Raw genomic sequence first — 11799 nt, 5'->3', positions numbered from 1 at the left:
TCCAAATGATGACCTGACAAGGAAGGAGCCATAACGGACTACTACATACACGCATCAGTTGGACGCCCAGTGCGATAATTAAATGTGATAGTGCTACGACGATAAGGGCGCAGGGACAGTCCCCCTGCGCCCTTTAAAATTATATTAATTTTGTCATATGACCGATATATATGTATACTCTGTACCTGATCCCCGGGGCTTCGCCCCGGGGAAACATTTATTGAAATAAAACTGCTTTTATCTGTTCTTATCAGCCTAATATCTGATACACTCCCCATTGGGGAGTCAGAATATTAATCTGATTTTTGGAAATTGACGGAGCAGTTGGAGCTTGCTCCACCTCTGTCGCGAGTCAGCCTGGCATTGCAGTGCCGCCAGGATTGGCTCAATAACTACACGAAAAATCAGATTTTAAGTATTTTATTTATTTTGATCTTTTAACTTTTGACCCTTGACTTTTGACTTTTAACTTTTAACTTTTAACTTTTAACTTTTAAAACTTTTAACTTTTATTCTGACTTTCTGTATACACTTTGACTCTTCCTTTTGCTCTCTCTCTGTTTCTCGTTTTATTTTCTAAGTTTTAGGCATGGCCGAAGGATCCGGATGCGTCGCCCGAGGAAACGAGGTAATCGTTAAGTTCCCGTTCCCGGACCAATTCAACTGTCCCTACTGCCATCGAGGGACTACGGCGCTGCAAAGAGGAGCGGCGGTGTACCGGCGGCACGAGGATTTAGGTAAACACCTTAAACTTCACCATTCTGGTATTACGCGTAGGTTTGTATGCGGTGATTGCGGCTTCACCGACAACAGTGCTTATGCACTGAAGAAGGTGAAGCAGCATCACGCTGCAAGCCACGCGAATGGTGCACCGAATCCTCCTGCCGCTGGTGCATCATCGGCCGCCCCGGGCGACGCATCTGCATCCCCGGCCAGCGGACCCGCGGGGGGGTCGGGCTCCCTCCGCGAGGGCGCGAGAAGCGAGGCCCCGCGATCCGCCGAAACGGATCGATCGACCACGCGAGGAGGCGAGCCGCCATGCGCGAGAAGAAACGTGCCAGCGGTGGCGGCGTCGACCTCCCGCGGTAAGCCAAAGTCCTCCGCCCCCACAACGACGACGGCGAGGACAACGACAGGGCGGAGGACAACGGCGGCGACGGTGGCGGGAAAGAAGCCCGCCACCGCCACACTGAAGAACTTTGTTACCGTCGCCGCCAGACACAGTGGGTCGCAGCCCGAGCCCGCAACGGCTGCACAGAGGGGGTGCAGCAGAAGGGTGACTCCGACCACCACCTTCGCGGAGGTCACCCGGGGGCCACCGGCCGCCACCACCGGGGTAACGACGACAGCCACGGCGAGGGAAACGAAGAGGACAACGCCCAAGACGCCCTCGCCGGCCGGACCGACGACAGTGGGGGGGACCACCACCACCCAGCCGCCCCCCCCCCCCGCCGGACAACTAACCCAGACCAACTCCGGCAACCTGTCGTCGGCCGGTAGGATTGCCCCGGTGGTCGTAACATCCACGGCGGCCACGACAACGACGACGACGACGATTACGACGACCACGACGACGACCTCGGTGGTGCGGGGGTCAATACCCGCACCGGTCGTGACACCACCGCCTACCCAGGGTCCAACTCCATCGCCGAGGGGGACAGCCGGCGGCAATTCCACCTCGCCGCCGGCATTCGCGCCCAGGACGAGGGCGCGAGCCAGGAGAGCCGCCACCGAGCCCCCCCAGCAGACCCCGGGCACACCACGACGAAGCAGGAGGATTCGCGGCAGTCCCCAGGCGGTGGTACCAGTCGCGGCCGGGAGAAGGACGCCGCCGACGACATCTCCGGCGGCACTAGGATGCCCCACCCCAAGGAGAGGAAGAAGCGCCCGGGCCGTGTCCCTCCCGCCCGGGAGGGGGACGAAGGGGGGCAACACCGCCGCCCCCGTATCCCCAGGCGTGGGGACGACGAGAAGAGGGAGAAGGAGGAGACTCCCGGCCATCGAGGAGTCGTCGTCGGAAGAAGATGCAACGACAGCGGCCCCGTCGTCGTCGCCGCCGAATGAAGACTGGACAGTGGCGGCCCCCAGAAGAGGAAGGAAGAGGGCCGGGCTGCAGACCCCCGTGCCGGGGGAACAGGAGGCAACGGAGGAAGGAGTAAAGCCCCCCGGCAGCGCAGGAATGGTCGGTCCCTCCGTGGAGGCGGAACGGGGCCGAAATACGGACCAGGGCCCAACTAGTAATAAGGGTAACAATTATAATACTGATTTTAACAACAGGACTAAAGATTTTAGCAGTATAAAAAGGTACTGTGACAGGGCCACGAGCCCTATAAATTTTAATAGCAATTTTATTTCGGACGACCAGCAAGGGATGTTAAACCGTAATATAACCGACGCGAGCCGGGGCAGTCCGACTAATGCCCCCGGGTCAAACCGGGGCTCTGTTTGTAGAAGGACTGCGGCCCCGAGTGGTGCAACCCCTGCGGTCAGTAGAGGGAACGCCGCCGTGGACCGGAGGCAGACGGCGACGAGGGGGAGAGGGAGTGGTGCCGACCCAGGAACGTGCGCACGGAGTGACCTGACGGTGACCGGAGGTAAGCGGACGCAGCGGACGTGTGGGGGGCTCAGACATGGGCCGGAGCGGAATCCCGATGCAATCGTGGAGCGTCCAGGGAGAGGGCGCGGACCCACCCGGAGCGAGCGGACGCCAATTGCTGCCCCCCGCCGACGCGGCGGCGCCGAGGAAGCGTCCGAAAGGGCGCGAATCGTCGCGGCTGCGGAGGCGGTGGGGACAGCGGAGGGCTTAGAGGCCCTTGCCGCCCTTGTGGCGGACTTCTTTGGTTCGAGGCGTTCCGCTCGTGGAAGGGGTGGTGCCGCAAGCGCCACTGGGGGGGGGGAGGAGGAAGGCCGGATGCGGCGGAGAGTTTGAGGGTGCGTCCCCGAGGGGATGCCAGTTGCAACGGAGCGACCGGGGCTCCTTCCACACGGACAGAACACGTCCGGGAAGCCACGCGAATACAGCGTCTGTTCCGAACGAACCGCAAGCGGGCAGTGCAGGAGGTGCTAGCCGAGCAATCTCCGCACTGCCAAGTGCCCAAGGACATTGTCCAAGGGCACTTTAGTTCTATATATGCGGCTCGGGACCGTTCGGAACACTTCCCGGCGCTCCACCACGACCAGCCGGATGAAGGAACCAATGAGGCACTGGAGAGGCCCTTCGGGTCGGCCGAGGTGTTCAACCGCCTCCGGAGGATGAAAAAATCATCCCCCGGACCGGATGGAATCACCTACGCCGACCTGAGGGGGGCCGATCCGGGAGCCGAGGTCCTGACGGCGGCATACAATGCGTGCCGTCGGGTGGAGTTGATTCCCTCCCTGTGGAAGGAGTCAAATACCATCTTGATTTACAAGAAAGGTGAGAGGGATGACCTCAGCAACTGGCGTCCCATCGCCATGGGCGACGTAATCCCCAAGCTCTTCGCGGCCGTGATGGCCGACCGCCTTACCCGCTGGGCCGTCCAAAATCGACGGCTCTCCCCGGCACAAAAGGGCTTTCTGCCGTATGAGGGGTGCCTTGAGCACAACTTCGTGCTGCGGGAGGCCCTTATCGACGCGAAGCGACGGCGGAGGGAGGTGGTGGTTGCGTGGCTGGACCTTTCCAATGCTTTTGGTTCGGTCCCCCACGCCGCCATCTTAAACGCGCTGGCCGGTGCCGGTGCCCCCCACGCGATCGTCAACCTCGTCCGGTGTCTATACACCGATTGCACGACGAGGGTCCGTACTGCCGAAGGATTCACTGATAGGATCCCCATGCAGTCGGGAGTAAGACAGGGCTGCCCCTTGAGCCCTATACTCTTTAACCTGGCAATCGAACCCGTGGTTCGACAAGCCGCGGAGTCGAGGGCCGGGTACGAGATGGCGGGCTTTAAGGTAGCAGCCCTAGCTTACGCGGATAATATCGCATTGATCGCGACGTCCCCCGAGGGCATGAGAAGGTTATTGGTTGCAGCAGAGGCCACGGCGCGGAGTCTGGGCCTCGCGTTCAACCCGGGGAAGTGCGCGACGCTGCACGTCCTTGGAAGCGGCGCGGTGGCCCGGACCGAGTTTGGCCTCAACGAGAGACTCGTTCCAGCGCTCGGAGACGGAGACACCTACGAACACCTGGGCATTCCCACCGGGGTTCGGATCGACCAGACGCCCTACTCCACGATCCGGGATGTGCTGAGGGACCTGGGGGCGGTGGATCGCTCCCTACTAGCCCCGTGGCAGAAGGTGGAAACCTTAAGATCGGTCATAATTCCACGGGTGGATTTCCTGCTACGGGGCGTCAGCGTGAGAAAGTCGGCATTGGCGGAGGTAGACAAGGCTGTTAGGCGCGCGGCCAAGGGATAGCTCAATTTGCCGCAGCGGGCCAGCGCGGAGGTAGTTTACATTCCCCCTTCGTGTGGAGGATGCGGACTCCTCCCGCTGGCTGACCTGGCTGATGTGACGACCGCAGCCCATGCGTTCAGGCTTCTGAACGCACGGGACCCGGTCGTTGCATCACTGGCAAGGGCGTCCCTTGATACAGTGGAGTACCTGTCAGGTCGTTTGACCGGGGACTTCGCGTGGCCAACCAGCGGATGTGCCTCATTCTGGTCACGGGTGCGGTCCGCCGCGTTCAGGTCTGCGGCGCGTTTCGGTTTTCGGTGGAAGTGGGACGATGGTCGGACCGAGCTTTCGGTGGAGATCGCCACGCGGGGCGAGCCGGTCGTGGTGTCACCAGGAGCGAAGGCGGAGATAATCCGCCGGATGAGGGCGGCAGTGGCTGAGCACTACGGAACGACACTGGTCCGGAAACCAGACCAGGGGAAGGTTTTCGGCGTGACCTCCCGCCATGCGGTAAGCAATCACTTCATGCGTGGGGGGTCATTTACTCGCTTCGCCGACTGGCGCTTTATTCATCGCGCGCGCCTTGATGTCCTCCCACTCAATGGAGCAATCCGTTGGGGGGAGGGCGATAAACGATGTCGGCGGTGCGGGTTTAAGCTCGAGAGCCTTCCTCACGTGCTCGGGCACAGCGGCGTTCACTCGGCGGCTCGCCAACTCCGACACCACGGCTTGGTTCGCAGGCTTGCGAGGGCGATCCGTCTTCCGGGCGCCCTCCGGGTTGACCGGCGTGTCCCGGGTGTCCCTGACGAACTGACGGCCTTGTGTCCTGACAAAGTCGTGACGCATGAGCCGTCACGGTCCGTTCACCTGGTCGGAGAAGTTGCGCAAATACGCGCCCATAGGGTGTGCCCTCCGCCGGCGCGGCTACACCGTCCACGTGGACGCGTTCATCGTCGGGGCCCTGGGCGCATGGCGCCCGGAGAACGAGGCCCTCTTAAAAACGCTGCGCGTCTCGTGGTTCTACGCGAGGACCATGAGACGACTCATGGTTTCGGAGACCAAAGCCTGGTCCAGGGACATCTACGTGGAGCACGTTTCCGGGATTCGGCAGTACCCTGCCCCAACCGCGGCGCCTGAAGCCAACCAGGACACGGCGGCGCCGACAAGAATGACCAATTTCCAAGAGAACCGAGCGGGACGAGGGGCCGGAATGAATAACATGCTCCGTGCTCAAGAGGACGAATAGCAGGCGTCCTCTGTAACCCTGTTCTTTCTTTCCTTCTAATCGCTTATTCTCAATTCATTCTTACTGCTTCTCTCTATTAGGTATTATTGCGGCCCTATACACCGACGAACTGTTATATTTTATACCTTTTGTTTTTTTTCTTTGTTACTTCGATACTGTTGTGTTTATCTATTTATTATACCTTTTTTTTATATTTTCTTGTTTTTTTATTTATTTATTAGATATAATACTGTTGCTTACATTTTATATATATACATATATGTGTTAACCCGCCAGCGGAGCGACGGGATGCATGAGATGTGTTATGACTGCAAGGGCGTAGGGGGAATGTCCCTGCGCCCTTTGTGAATTATGATTTAACGTAATTTTAGTAAATTCTGATGTATACATCTGTACCTAATCTCCGGGGCCTTGGCTCCGGGGAAACATTATTTGAAAAGAAACGCTGTTATCTGTTCTTATCAGCTTAATATCTGATTCACTCCCCATTGGGGAGTCAGAATATTAATCTGATTTTTGGAAATTGACGGACCAATTGAAGCCTGATCCACCTCTGTCGCGAGTCAGCCTGGTATTGCAGTGCCGCCAGGATGATGGGGGTGGAACTGCCCCCCCAATTCCAGTCCGGCGCTAGGGGAGACACACTCGGTGGCATGGTGCGTCCATGAGCCACCAGCCGCCGAGGGGTAGAAATGGGGTCGCGGGCGGTTGCGAGTTAGGGCTCGCAGCCGCCACTAAACGCAGCCCCGAGACGGATGGCAGCGGGACGGAGTGACCTCGTCCTGCCGCCATGAGATAGCGTGACAGCCGGGGGGACCCACTTTGTCCCCCCGTGGATGGGCGCACAACGGTGACGATACAGCACCGCGTGCGACCGCGCGAGGAGGTTCATGGGCGGCATCCCCGCAAGAACCGTCGCCGCCTCATGCGATACGGTCCGGTACCCGCGGATGACCCTCAACGCCATCCGCCTCTGCACCCGACGCAGCATCGTCATGCTGCGCCGGGAGGCCGCCAGGTCGTCCGCCCAGACGGGGGCCCCGTATAGGGCCACCGACTGAACCATTGCCACATAGAGGCGGCGAACTCGTCCCGCTGGGCCCCCCAGGTTGGGGAGGATCCGGCCTAAAGCCGAGACCATCCTCTCCAACCGGGGAACCAGGCAGCGGAAATGCTCCTCGAAGCGCCAGTAGCTATCGAGGATCAGCCCCAGATACCTCATCCGGGCCTTCACCTCGATATCAGCCACACCCACCCGAATCAGAGGGGGTGGCGGATCCTGCCGAGGTGAATGGAACGCTATCACCTCGGTCTTATGGACCGCCACCGTCATCCCCATCCCCCTGATCCGGTCGACGACGCGTTGCGCCCCCTCCTCGGCGAGGCGTTTGGCCCTCCCCCACTGAGCCCCGACGGCCAGCACCAGTGTGTCATCTGCGTAACACACTTGGACTCTTGGACTCTTGGAGGCTGCGACCCACTGCCCCGGAGTGGCCACGGTGGGCGGAGCCTTGGCTCAACCCTCTTTCGCCTTCCCCGACTGTACCGGCACAGATCGGGGATGCACAGCCTTCCTACAGACCGCTCTTCCGGGGAGGAGTTCATCCCGGAAGGCGGCCAACTTTCGCTCTATCATTTACCCAATCCTCCTCAGAAGTTTATCCTCTGAGGAGGACAGGGAACTTTGCACGGACGGAGTGCGGGTGGAAGGGCCCGTATGGCCCCGCACCACCACCGCCGCACTCCGCTTGTTTACTACCGCCGGGGGGCGCGACGGAGGAGGAGGGAGGATGGGAGGGAGGGCCACGCTACTCCACCGCGCCTCTGCCCTCCTCCTCCCCCGCCACCCCACCTCCAACAGGAGCTGCAGTCGGGCGTTCCGCCTGGTCAGCTCCTGCGCCGCCTCCCTCATCTTCTGCGTAGCCTCACTCAGGGCCTCTGCGTCGCCGCTCTTCTGCATCTTAAAGGAGCAGGATGCGGCCACCTTCTCCACTCGCCTCAGACACGAGGAGATCCTCTCGGATATCTCCACAGCGACCTCGTCCCTGTGGCAACTGAGCATAACAACAGGGCTCATTGCTCTGCCCACTCCGTCGACGGCCTGCCCCGTCCGCTTCCTCTTGGAGCCTATGTGGCTCCTGGTGGAGGAGAAGGACGAGACTGACGCAGTCTGGACGTCCTCCTCCACCCTCCACGAAGCCGGGCTAGGTGCTGAGTGAGGCGCTAGCGCCGTCACCCTAGCCCCAACTCCGTCTTCGTCCTCCCTCACCGAACTATCCCGTCCCATCCCCGTTTTAGTTAGAAAAGCCATACTGTCCCCACGCGTAGGTCGGAAATAAAGGTCCACCCAGGCAGAGCCGCTTTATCCGGGTAAGCCTAATACTCCGGGGGTTCGGCAAGTGCCCCCAGAGGAGGTCGCTTGGGATTGGGCCTTTTCCCCCAACCATGCATCCCATCGCCACGCACCATAGCTTAGGATTGGAGGCGATTTTATAGAGTCGCCATACTCGCGGCCCGGGCGGTTAAGCCAAGGCCCCCGTACCTCTTGCCGTTACGTACCATTCAAAAAACCAAAGAAGGAATTGGGAATGGGTTGTTGTGACGACCAACAGGAGGCTTATGGTCTGAATAGCATCAGGTACCTCGGGGTCGCTACGCCCCGTACTGCAGCCGACGATTTCCGGCACAGCCCCTGAGGGAGAAAGGACAGGTCTACGGACTCCCGTGCCGGGGGGGGGGGGGGGGCAGAAAACGACGGGAAGAGACGGAACGAACCCTGGCAGCGCGAGATCGGTCGATCTTCCCGTGGAGGCGGAACAGAGCCGAAACATGGACCAAGGCCCAAATACTAATAACAATTTTAAGTACCTGACTAAAAATAACAGTAGTAGAAGGTACTGCAATAGGGCCACCAACCCCATTAATTTTAATTTTAATATGTACGACGACCCGCATACGGACTCTAATTATAACATACCAGAACCGAACCGGGGCAATCCGATTAATATCCCCGAGTCAAACAGAGGATCTAATTTCAGACGAACTGCAGCTCCGAGTGATACGACCTCTGCGGTCGTCACCAGCGACGCGAATGCCAAAAACGGGGCGAACAACGAAAACGAAGCAAATAGGAATGACGGGGCGATCAACGAAAACGGGCCCAATAAGGGGACGGGGCGTCTAGCCGTAACGGGCCGAAAAGGGGTACGGGGCGAATGTCGAAGACAGGGCGAACGACGAAAATGGGGTGAATTGGTATGACGGGGCAAACAGCGAAAACGGGACGAATAGGGGGACAGGGCGCCCAGCGAAAACGGGCCGAATATGGGGACGGGGCGAATGGCAATAGCGGGACAAATAGCGGGCCAGACGAATGGCAATAACGGGGCGAATAAGGAAGGCGGGGCGACCAGCGAAAACGGGGCAATTAAGGGGTCGGGGGCGAACAAGGGACGGGATCTACAGCGAAAACGCGCCGATTAGGGAGACGCGGCCAATGGCAATAACGGGGCGAACGAGGAAGACGGTGCGATCAGCCAAAACGGGCCGAATAGACGGACGTGGCGTCCAGCAATAACGGGTCGTATAGGGGGACGGATCGACAAGCGAAAACGGGCCGAATAGGGAGACGGGGCCAATGTCAAAGAAGAGGCGAACAACGAAAATAGGACGAATGGGAATGAGGTGGGGAATACGGAATACGGGGCGACCTGCGAAAACGGGTCAAATAGGGGGACGGGGCGAATGGCAAAACGGGACAAATGGGAGGCCAGACAAATGGCAATAACGGCGCGAATGGGGAAGGCAGGAAGACCAGCAAAAACGGGGCAAATATGGGATCGGGGCGTACAAGGGACGGGTGACCAGCGTAATCGGACCGAATACAGGAACGGGGCGAACATCGTTAACGGGACAAATAGGAATGAGGGGCGAACAGCGAAATCGTGCCGAATAGGGGGTCGGGGCAAACGACGAAAACGGGCCGAATACGGGAACGGGGCGACCAGCGAAATCGGGACGAATAGGGGGACGGGGCGAACAACGAAAACGGGGAAAGTAGGAATCACGGGGCGACCAGCGATAAGGGGCCGAGTAAGGGGACGAGGCAAATGGTAAAAACGGGGCGAATAAGGAAGTCGAGGCGACCAGCGTAAATGGGCTGAATTGGGGGACTGGGCGAATGGCATAACGGGACAAATGAGGGGCAGACGAATGGCACTAACGTGGCGACGAGCGAAAACGGGGCAATTAAGGGGTCGGGGCGAACAAGGGACGGGTGACCAGCGTAATCGGACCGAATAGCGGGGGCGGGGGGGGGGGGGGGGGGTCGAATGCCGAAAACGGGGCGAACATCGTTAACGGGGCAAATAGGAATGAGTGGCGAACAGCGAAAACGGGCCGAATAGGGAGACGGGGCGAACAACGAAAACGGGCCGAATCGGGAAACGGGGCGGATGGCAATAACGGGACAAATGGGGGGCCAGACAAATGGCAATAACGGGGCGAATGAGGAAGGCAGGAAGACCAGCAAAAACGGGGCAAATATGGGATCGGGGCGTACAAGGGACGGGTGACCAGCGTAATCGGACCGAATACAGGAACGGGGCGAACATCGTTATCGGGGCAAATGGGAATGTGGGGCGAACAGCGAAATCGGGCCGAATAGGGGGACGGGGCGAATATCGAAGACTGGGCGAACAACGAAAACGGAGAAAAAAGGAGTGACGGGGCGACCAACGAACCCGTTCCGAATACGGGGACGGGACGAATGTCGAAGACAGGGCGAACGACGAAAAGGTGGTGAATAGGTATGACGGGGCAAACACCGAAAACGGGCCGAATGGGGGGCGGGGCGACCAGCGAAAACGGACGAATAGGGGGACGGGGCGAACATCGAAAACGGGGCAAATTGGAATGAGGGGGCGACCAACGAACGCGGTCCGAATACGGGGACAGGACGAATGTCGAAGACGGGGCGAACGACGAAAAGGGAGTGAATAGGTATGACGGGACAAACAGCGAAATCGGGCCGAATAGGGAGACGGGACCAATGGCAATAACGGGGCAAATAGGAATGAGGGGCGACCAGCCATAACGTACCGAATTGACGAACGGGGCGACCAGCGAAAATGGGTCGAATAGGGTGACGGGGCGAATGTCGGAGAAGGGCGAACAATGGAAAGAGGGCAAATAGGAGTGACGTGGGGAATAAGGAATACGGGGCGACCAGCGAAGACGGGTCAAATAGAGGGCAGGGCGAACAACGACAACGGAGCAATAAGAAATGCGAGAGCGAGCAGCGAAAACGTGTCGAATAGGAGCGAATATCGAAGACGGGGCGAACAGCGAAAACGGGGAAAATAGGAATGACGGGGGGACCACCGAACACGGATCGAATATGGGGACGCGGCGACCACCGAAAGCGGGCCGAATAAGAGGACGGGGTTGCCACCGAAAACGAGCCAAATTGGGTGACGGGGCGAATGTCGAAGAAGGGCGAACAATGGAAAGAGGGCGAATAGGAGTGACGTGGGGAATAAGGAATGCGGGGCGCCCAGAGCAAACGAGTAGAATAGGGGGCGGGGCAACCAGCAAAAACGGGCCGAATAGGCGGACGGGGCGAGCGACGACAACGGGGTAAATAGGAATGAGGGGGCGACCAGCGAAAACGGGCCGAATAGGGAAACGGGGCGGATGGCAATAACGGGACAAATGGGGGGCCAGACAAGTGGCAATAACGGGGCGAATGAGGAAGGCAGGAAGACCAGCAAAAACGGGGCAAATATGGGATCGGGGCGTACAAGGGACGCCTGACCAGCGTAATCGGACCGAATAGAGGAACGGGGCGAACATGGTTATCGGGACAAATAGGAATGAGGGGCGAACAGCGAAAACGGGCCGAATAGGGAGACGGGGCGAACAGCGAAATCGGGCCGCATAGGGAGACGGGACCAATGGCTATAACGGGGCAAATAGGAATGAGGGGCGACCAGCCAAAACGTACTGAAATGACGAACGGGGCGATCAGCGAAAACGGGCCGAATAGGGAGACGGGGCGAACAACGAAAACGGGGTGAATGAGAATGACGGGGCGGGCAGCGAAAACGGGCGGAATAGGGGGACGGGGCGATCAGTGAAAACGGCGCGGATGTCGAAGACGGAGCGAACAACGAAAATGGGGT

General features: G+C 59.3%; 2 pseudogenes; both read left to right on the top strand.

Annotated features, from left to right (window-relative positions):
- The first annotated feature begins 213 nt into the window (after positions 1-213).
- On the top strand, positions 214-394 carry LOC143350747 (U2 spliceosomal RNA; annotated as a pseudogene).
- A 5650-nt stretch (positions 395-6044) lies between these two features.
- On the top strand, positions 6045-6221 carry LOC143350751 (U2 spliceosomal RNA; annotated as a pseudogene).
- Positions 6222-11799: the final 5578 nt, after the last annotated feature.

This window comes from Colletes latitarsis, unplaced genomic scaffold (assembly GCF_051014445.1).
Source record: "Colletes latitarsis isolate SP2378_abdomen unplaced genomic scaffold, iyColLati1 scaffold0028, whole genome shotgun sequence".
In the NCBI taxonomy this organism is placed as follows: Eukaryota; Metazoa; Arthropoda; class Insecta; order Hymenoptera; family Colletidae; genus Colletes; species Colletes latitarsis.
The sequence above is the reverse complement of the archived record's forward strand: the minus strand, read 5'-3'. Positions and strand labels throughout refer to the sequence as shown.